This window comes from Phaethon aethereus (genome assembly GCF_964289735.1).
Source record: "Phaethon aethereus genome assembly, chromosome: Z".
NCBI lineage: Eukaryota > Metazoa > Chordata > Aves > Phaethontiformes > Phaethontidae > Phaethon > Phaethon aethereus.
Window position 1 is genome coordinate 89,495,152 of NC_138577.1, and position 9,598 is coordinate 89,504,749.

The window sequence follows — 9,598 nt, forward strand, 5'->3', positions numbered from 1 at the left end:
CAGGGGCCCCGCCGGGGGCGGGGGGGCGCTCTGGGCGGGAGGGGCAGCCCCGCGGGGCCGGGGAAGCGAGAGACCGCAGGGCCGTCCCAGCACGGCGAGGGCGACTCTGGGCCGATCGCGACGGGCGGGGGCGGCGGTCGCCAGCCCGGCGGCCCCTGGGCGCTGCCGACTCTTGGCCTGTGACGCGGGCAGCCGCCGAGCGCGGCCCTGCGCACCCCGGGCCGGCCTTGATGCGTGCTGAGGGACTCGCCGCCGCCGGCGTGGTCCGGCCGGCCTCTCCACGGGAGAGGCTGTGCAGCCGAAAAGGCTCGCTGGCACCGCCGGCAGTGGCATGGACAGAGCCGTCGCTTCCCGTCGAGGCCACCGGCTCATACTTCTTGATGGTTTCTCCTTTCCACTCGGAGCATCACACTCCATTGCAAACAGAGGGTGAATCTGTCAGGCACTTGCACACCATCCCTCTGTGAAGCTGCTGCCCCGTGTCACACACCCCATGTCCTCTGGTTCTTAACACTTTTTCTTCCAGCGACAGAGAGGGAAACCCACCAGACCTTTATATTGATGCCTACACATTTGCTCTGGTTTTGAGCGGGGTGTACAGCTGACCTGTATGTGATGGGAATCCTTCAATGGCCCTAAAGCTACTTGTTGCACACCACTGTATTTTTGCACTTATCGTCTGAAGTTTCAATTCTGAGATGGTTTTCCTGTTTATACTTTAGTGTTTTTCTCATTATTTTCATAGGTGGTACCTGGATATGTTCTGGTACAGCTGTTTCAGCATCTTCCTTCCTCATAGCAGCAAACTGAGGTGTCTGCCCCAGTTTAACATTGTTACTTGTTTATGCTGCAGTAGTGTGTTGGTGTTTCAGGCCAGAACTCAAGTATACGCCAAGCAAGAACACTCGGAGAATGTGTGATCCAACTGGTTTAGTTTTCACCTCAAAATTGTGGGGGACACTGTGCAGTGGTCAGGGTGACTGGGGATCATGCAATGTCCCTGGGACCCTTCAGAACTCCTGTGGCACATGCACCTTGAGACGGCACTCGAGGTACCCTCTGAGCAGGGCACTAAGACACCCAGGCTCTGCTCCCATGCCTGCACCAACTGCCCAACACTAAGTCACTCCACCCTCTGGCCCAGCTCACCCATCTCTAAGATGAAGCTGCTGTCATAAAGCCCTTTGCGACACAGCTGAAGAGCTAACAAGGCCTATAGCCTAGACGCGGCAAGACCACAACTTTTACAGTAATGGGGCATGACAAAGGTCATACAACCTTGTCAGTACCAAATGCTTTCCAGTGGCTCCAGTGTAACAATGCTGTTTGCTTCAGGCCTCCAGAAGGCCTGATTCTGGTGCTGCTGATTGTTCTGCAGAAGGTATAGTGGCTTTGCCTAGAGGAAGGCTGACTGGCAGGAAAAAAAAAGCCCTGAATTTATTCTTCGTGCTCCTTTGTTGAAGGAGATCTGTTAGGGCTGCTGCTGGATGTCCACGTGATGTTGCTGCATGCAGATTGGCAGGAAACACATTTTAACCTTGGGAGATGCTGCAGGTTCAGCGTCGGTGCAGATGAGCTGATCCATGGCTGGTGAGCATGGCAAGGAGCAGCAGCCGTGGCCTGCAGCTGAAATGGTACATAGGAGGGGGGCAAGGGGAAGTGATGCTTGTTGGATGCCCACACAGCAGCTTAGTGCTACAGCCAGGAATGAGGCTTGAGTTTCCTTTCCCAGAGTGCCAGCTGCCCCACTGGTGGAGCAGCAAGTGGCTTACAGCAACAGAGGTGCCCCTCAGCCCTGTCAGAAAAGCAGGAGTAGCTGAGGAAAAGTCCTCATTCCCCAGGCTGCCGAGATGACACATGCCTTTCCAAAATAACAAACTTTCCTCCCTCCTTTCTCCCCAGCTTCTACCACTCCGAGCCTCAGGGGGACTCTGGAGGCAGCCTCGGGTGGCATGCAGCACCAAGGAAGAGAGCCCTGCAAGTGCAAGAGCAGTTGGGCGGTACCCAGTACCCAATAAGAAGGACATGCCATATGACATTGTGGAGCTCATGGAGGAAGTAGAAATGAAGGTAAAGGAGTTCTGCTGCAAAACTCTGTTAGTGGAAACAGTCCAGACTCTGAGTATCTCGTACACCAAAGAGAGCAGTTCTGGTCCAGTTAGGTCTAACACACACCTGATAGGAGACTGAGATGTGCAGCACTTCTTGCAAAGCTCTTTCCAGTCTACAGGATGGGGATTTTACTGGAAATCCTGCAGTGGATCCTGCTGGCAGGATTTTAAGTATCCCTGCTTTCATGAGAGTAGTGGGTTGTTTCAGATGGCATCTTCTTTACAGGGTTAGCTGGAAGACTGACATGTATTTGTTTTTCTGGGAGAGCATCAGTATTTACTTGAGACACTGTTAGGAGTAGTTTTAATACTTTTAACGGATGAAAAACAGAGGAGGCACTGGTTTGATGACAGTACTAAAAGGCACAGGTGATACTTCTATTTTTGAGTTTTGACTTTTTTTTTGGCAAAGATAAATGGGTTGCACAGTGGCAGAACAGTAAGCCTAATGCAGAACTGTGTATAAGAGGAAAAAGAAGGAACTGGACAAGAGTTTTCTTCCCTGCTGTTGCAGGGAAGGAATGCCACACAGTCCTTCCTCACTGCTAAAACACTCCACCAGCCACAGCTCTGTGGAGACTTCTCTCTTCCAGGAGCTTCCTCTCAGGGGAGTGCCAGTCCATCCCTCCCTGTCCTTCCTGCCATCCTGTTAAGTCTGTACTCTGCTACTATTGCAGTGGCCCGGTAAAGTTTGCATAATAACAAAAGGAGTCAGCAGACTTGATGGTAAATATGATGAACAGAGGAAGAGTCAGCTCAAATTTCACATGCTGTGATGCAAACCGCCGTGTGTCAGTGCACTGAAGGGGTCAGCAAAGACCTATGTGTAGGATCTAGTCAAGCTAGCAGACTTGGGTACCCAAACAGTGCTGCCGGCCTCCGTTGCCAGAGGTTCCAAAGTTAACTAATGGGTTGTGGAAAAAGAAGGAAGTGCTTCTCTGTGTGCTTAACTAACAGTAAATAGACATGTGAGACAGGAGGAAGGCACAGGCAATTATGTGGCAGCGGAGAGAGCTTGGCAGAGGGGTTGTGACACCTGGGCCGCTTTCCTTTTCCATAAACACCCTGAAGAACAGCAGCCAGTAAGCTGATGGAGCCTACAGGCAGTTGACACAATCACAGTGAACCCAGACTGTTTAGAACTGCAGTGGACAGCCAGGCTCTGAGGCTGAGCTGCTGCTGATAAATGCCAACTGCTGGGACCTGATCCTGCACGTGGGAGGCAGCAAAGAATTCTCTGGGAAAGGCAGCCCTACACACCATCACAGAAATGAACTGGGCATTGGCAGTTATTGGGGGCAGAATGGGGAGAGAGGTAGAGTAGCATCATTGTGCTAGCATATACATCCACTGTTTGCTGGCACCTCAAGCAGCATGCTGTTTGGATTGGACCATCCATGTCCTGCATCCTGTAAGCTTGGAGGGAAAAAGGAGAGTTACAGAAGGTTTTGGATTGTCAAATGGGCATAGCAGCATCTGTGCAGGGGGATCAAGTAGACATAGCCTCTCAGTTTGTAAACAGAGCTTGCTGATGTGACTGGGGTCATTACTGCTGTGGGTGAAGTGAGCAGGACAGCCAGTCATGCTGTGAAGCTGCAGCAACACCTAATTAAAAACCGTATCATTACATGTTCAGTCATATGTATATATGCGCTCAAAGGGCACGAGAATGGGTCTGCAGAGATTTGCCAGCTCTGCTGTGCTAAGAAACTGTTCTCTAAGCCTACTGTATTAATGTCACCCTCTGTGCTCTGTATTAAGTTACAGTTCTTGACTTTTCTTTTTCCTTGAACAGACGGGATTTCTGCCCAATGTGTTCAAAGCCATGTCTCACCGACCTGCTGAATTCAGAGCTTTTTTTGCTTATTACAATGCCATTATGAACAAAGACACAGGTAAACCATACAACCACCTCAAAACTGCCCTTTGCTTTGTAGTTGCGAAAAGTCACTAAAAGCGACATTCTGACATCCTCAGATGTATTTGCCTCGCTATGCCTTCTCCCAGCCCATAATAACAGCTGGCCAAGGCTGGAACTGCACAGCTGCTTCTGGCTTCACTTGTATTGCATACAGCTTCATATGCTTTAGCTTGTGGTTAAAAGGAAGCTCTCAAGCTAAACTCTGCTGCTTCGCTGCACTGTGCTCTCTGTCACAACAAAGAAAGGACGGGCTACTGCCCAATGGAAGATGAGCTGGGAGCCGAGTGTGCTGGAAGAACGTGATTCAAAAAGTCAAAGAAATTTAAACTCAATAACATCAAAGTGTCATTAAGCGGACATCTTTATTGCAGCGCTGGATGCATGGGGGATATCTTCTCCTAACACACATGCGCTGAAGCAAAAGTTCATCCTTTATATACCTTAAAGACATGAATATTCACACATTTCCAAGAAATCACCGACTCCTTGCTTATCTACTGCATTTACGTAATGCTGGCGTTGCAAAACTACACTACGCATGCGCGGGGGTCTCGGGTGGTTGTCGGTGGTCGTTTGGGGAGTCAGCCCCCCACTCCTTTTTCCCTTTTATGGTCACGGGTCTCTTGAGGATAGTTCCTTCTTCTAGGATGTTTGCCCCTTCTGTTGTCCAGCCAAGCGGTTCCTTCTTATCATCCTTGTCTGAGCACTCCTGCCAGGACGTTTCTGTGCTCAAGGTTAAGATATCTCCTCTGTTCTCTTTAATCTCTCAGTCCTTGCTCTTAACTCTTCTTTGTTTTAATTTTCATGAGGCCTCCTTTAGTCATGATTAACTGTTTACACATAGCTGAAGTGTTAGCCTTGAGGCAAATACAGCCTAAGGACTATGAGAATAGGCCATTAAACATAATCACACAGTTACTAGGCTAAAGAATTCTATACTAAAGTTAAACAAATCATGTAATCAATAACCTTCCATATATTAAGAAATTTGCAAAACTGACAGTTGATTAGTGACGCATGCTAAAACCTTGTAATTGTTTTAGATCCTTGTTTTGGGCACAGGCAGCAGCAGTGGTTTTGTGGGCAAGGCTTCAGCGCCACGCTATGGGAGCAAGGCAAGCAGGGTAGGTCTGGCAGCGGTGACCACGGTCAGGCAGGAGAACAGATTTCCCAGGCAAGTCCCCGGGGACAAGGCAGATCCAAGATCAAGCCAGGAAGTCAGCCTCGGGGTCGGCTGGGTTGCAGACCCGCAGGGCTACACAGCCAGGCACGACAGCACGGCACAGGCGGGGTCACGGCCGCAGGCCCAGCGTGACGCAGCTCACAAGGAGGGGGCAGGTCCTTGCTGACAGCCCGCAGCTCTTCCTTCACAGCGGTTCTGGGCGACAAGGCGCCCACGAGCGGTGCGCAGAATCTGCGTGAAGCGGGCTGTGCCCTCCGGGCCCCGGCGCGCTGCGCTGCGAACCCGCGGCGACCACAGCCCGCGGCAGCGGGGGGCGGCGCGGGGCGCCGGCTGCGCGCTGGAGCCCCCGTGCGGCGGCGGCCGCTGGGTGCCCCGGCGGGGAGGCGAGGGCGGGCGGGCGGCAGCTCCGCCAGGGCAAAGGGCTGTGGTGAACTCCGCACGGCTCTCCGGCCCTTGGCGAAACACAGTTTGAGGACTGCCCGTTCCTCCCTCATGCTTCCTGTGGTAGAGGGCACCGAGTGGCCTGTTCTTACTGCTTTTGCTCTGAAGGTACATTAGTAAAACCAGAGTTTTGTAAAATAAGCTGGCACATGTAGACTGCTCCTTCTGCTTATGGAGATGAGGGCTCGAGAGGAGTGTCTCGGTGAGATCTGGAGGCAGCGAGGAGTGCAGCCTCATGCCTCTCCCACGTGGTCCATGCACTCTCTGTGTGACGCTTTCTGCTCTGCTCGTGCTGCTGGAGCGAAACCATGGCTGTAGCTGTGCAAGGGTCTGTTTTTCCCTTCTCATTGCTATGCTTCCTTTTTGACTTGAAGAGTAGGACTATTTTGGATCCCACCCTTTTCAGCATCTCTCCTGCAGTATCAGGCATTGCCACCTTCTGGCACTGAATCAGAGCAAGGTCTCTTGTCCTGACTCCTCTTTACCCAGGAGATTTTAGAAGCGTCTTTCATGCTCTTAGAAGACACTGGTTTTGTGGAAGTAAAGTTGTAGCTTTTGTGGGGAGGAGGGACCCTGACCTTCCTGTGAAATGTAGTGTTGAAAAAACCCTGCGGCTAATTATCTTAAACAAGCCAAAGAGCACAGGTGCAGATCCACAGCCAGGCAAGCTGCTCAGATCTTGTGCACAGTCCTGTTGTGAAGCTGTTTGTGAAAATGATTAGGGTTGATTCTGAGTATAACAAAGCACAGCTGCCTTTTCCACAGCTTCTTCAGAGCTTCACAGGGCTAGACACTCTGTAGAAGTTGTGGCTTTTCTGGTGGTCACTAGAACTTCTCAAAGCCCCAGTCCTAGGGTACTTCATTGTTCCTTTTGTTTTAACTTGGTGAGGGGTGCAAAGGATAATCAGAAGGGCTTCTACAGGTATGTCAGCCAGAAAAGGAAGGTCAAAGAAAGCATGTCCCCCCTGTTTGAGAAAGACTGGCAAACTGGTAACAATGGATGAGGAGAAGGCTGAGGTACTGAATGACTTCTTTGCCCCAGTCTGCACTGACTGTGTCTCTTCCCACACCTCTCGAGGGGATGGCCTGCAAGACAGTGACTGGAGGAGCAAAGTCCCTCCCACTGTAAGAGGAGATCAGGTTTGTGACCACCTGAGGAACCTGAACGTGCACAAGTCTATGGGACCTGACACGATGGATCCCAGAGTCCTGAGGGAACTGGCTGATGTAGTTGCCAAGCCGACCTCCATGATACTGGAAAAGTCATGGCAGTCAGGTGAAGTCCCTGGAGACTGGACAAAAGGGAAACATTGCACCCATTTTTTAAAATGGTAGCAAGGAGGACCCTGGGAACTATCGACCCGTCAGCCTCACCTCTGTGCCTGGGAAGATCCTGGAGCAGATCCTCCTAGAAGCTACGCTAAGGCACATGGAGGGCAGGGAGGTGATTTGAGACAGCCATAGCATGGCTTCACCAAGGGCAAGTCCTGCCTGAACAACCTCGTGGCCTTCTATGACGGAGTGACCACATCGGTGGACAAGGGAAGAGCTACCAACGTCATCTGTCTGGCCTTCTGCAAGGCCTTTGATACGGTCCCCCACAACATCCTCCTCTCTACATTGGAGAGAGATGGATTCGATGGGTGGTCTGTTCAGTGGATGAGAGATTGGCCGGATGGTAACATCCAGAGGGCAGTGGTCCATAGCTCAGTGTCCAGATGGAGATCGGTCACGAGTGGTGTCCCTCAGGGGTCCGTATTGGGACCAGTACACTTTAATATCTTCATCAGTGACACAGACAGTGGGATCGAGGGCACCCTCAGCAAGTTTGCAGACAACACCAAGCTGAGTGCTGCAGTCGACATGCCTGAGGGACGGGATGCCATCCAGAGGGATCTGGACAAGCTGGAGGAATGGGCCCATGTGAATCTCATGAGGTTCACCAAGGCCAAGTGCAGGGTCCTACTCCTGGATTGAGGCCACCCCCGGTATCAATACAGGCTGAGGGATGAAGGGATGGAGAGCAGCCCTACCGAGAAGGACTTGGGGGTCCTGGTGGGTGAAATGCTGGACATGAGCTGTCAATGTGCACTCGTAGCCCAGAAGCCAACCATGTCCTGGGCTTCCCCCAAAGCTGCGTGGCCAGCAGGGCAAGGGAGGGGATTCTGCTCTTCTGCCCCACTCTGGGGAGACCCCCCTGCAGGGCTGCATCCAGCTCTGAAGCCCTCGGCACAGGAGAGACATGGACCTACTGGAGTGGGGCCAGAGGAGGCCCCAGCAACGCTCCGAGGGCTGGAACAGCTCCGCTGGGAGGACAGGCTGGGAGAGCTGGGGGCGCTTAGCCTGGAGCAGAGAAGGCTCCGGGGAGACCTTCCTGCAGCTGCCAGGGCTGAGAGGGGCTGACAGGAAAGATGGGGACAGACTTTTTAGCAGGGCCTGTAGCAATAGGAGAAGGGGTGATGGTTTTAAAGTAAAACAGGGTAGATTCAGGCTAGATGTAACTAAGAAATTTTTCCCAATGAGGGTGGTGCCCAGAGGAACATCCCAGGTCAGGCTGGACGGTGCTCTGAGCAACCTGCTCTAGTTGAAGATGTCCCTGCTCATGGCAGGGGGTTGGACTAGATGGCCTGGAAAGGTCCCTTCCAACCCAAAGATTCTATGATTCCATGATTTTTTTTTTTATTTCTGCCTTCAAAAGCTGCCAATAATGTTTACTTGCTGGAACCCACTTAGTGGGTTTTAGAACACTGCACTTTTCTGTAAAAGCAGCAATAAAGCATCAGAAGACAGATGGACAACACTCTCCCTAGCCATTTGCCTCTGAGACATACATGAAGAAGTACCAACAGAACCTCCTACTTGGTGAGCAAGTAATTTTGCTCCTCTGAGTCTTCTTGTTGGGCAGAATTGCTGTTTCCCTTTTATTAGGTGCATCATGAGCAACTATACAGGTGAATTGGTTATATGGATGATCGAAGAATTACAGAATGGTTTGAGTTGGAAGGCACCTTTAAAAATCATCTAGTCCAACACCCCTCCTGCCATGAGCAGGGACATCTTTCACTACATCAGGGTGCTCAAAGCCCCATCCAATGTGACCTTGAACACTTCAGGGATGGGACACCCACAACTCCTCTGGACAACATGTCTCTCTGTCTCACTACCCTCATCATAAAACATTTTCTCCGTTTGTCCAAATGTAAACCTCCCATCTTTCAATGTAAAGCTGTTGCCCCTTGTCCTGTCATCTAGGAGCTTTGGTTGTGGTGTCTCCCTGCATGCGCTCTGGAGCTCTGTCTCCTGGGCTTGTGCTGCAGGGAGCTTGTATCTAGAGCCTTCCACGCCCTGCCCCACCAGAGATACTTGCTGCGGTGGACATTTTAACAGCAAAGTGTGCCAAATCTTTTGCTGTCCCTGCAGGGCGACTCAGCAAGGCAGACAAAGAGCTCATCATTGTGGCTACAAGTGTGTGAATAGATGTCCCTACTGTGTGGTTGCACATGGAGCACTTCATCGGATATACTCCAAGCAGCCAGCGCTGGCTGACCAGGTCAGTGGGTTATAACAGTGTGTGCCCTACCTCCTTCACATGGTCCCTTGGGACGTGGGAATGGCCCCTCATGTGTCTACTTTCTCACCTGAAGTTTTGATGCTTAATCTATATTTTGAACCTTTGATTTATGTGGTTCCCATCAGTTTTGAGCAATTTTGACATGTCTGGGACCCTAACTCAATACTTTGCTTACTAGGTTTATTGGTGAGCAGTCAGACCAGTGGGGGTGGGACCTTGAGGTGGGGGTCTGTGTATCCTCATCCACCTTCCAAGCAAGAATGCAGGGAAGGATGGTTGACCTGCAGAGCATTCATCCTGCTGCCCACATGCTTTGCTATTTTTAATCTGGTCTGTGGAGGAACTTGCTACCAACAGGGAGCTGCAGCACC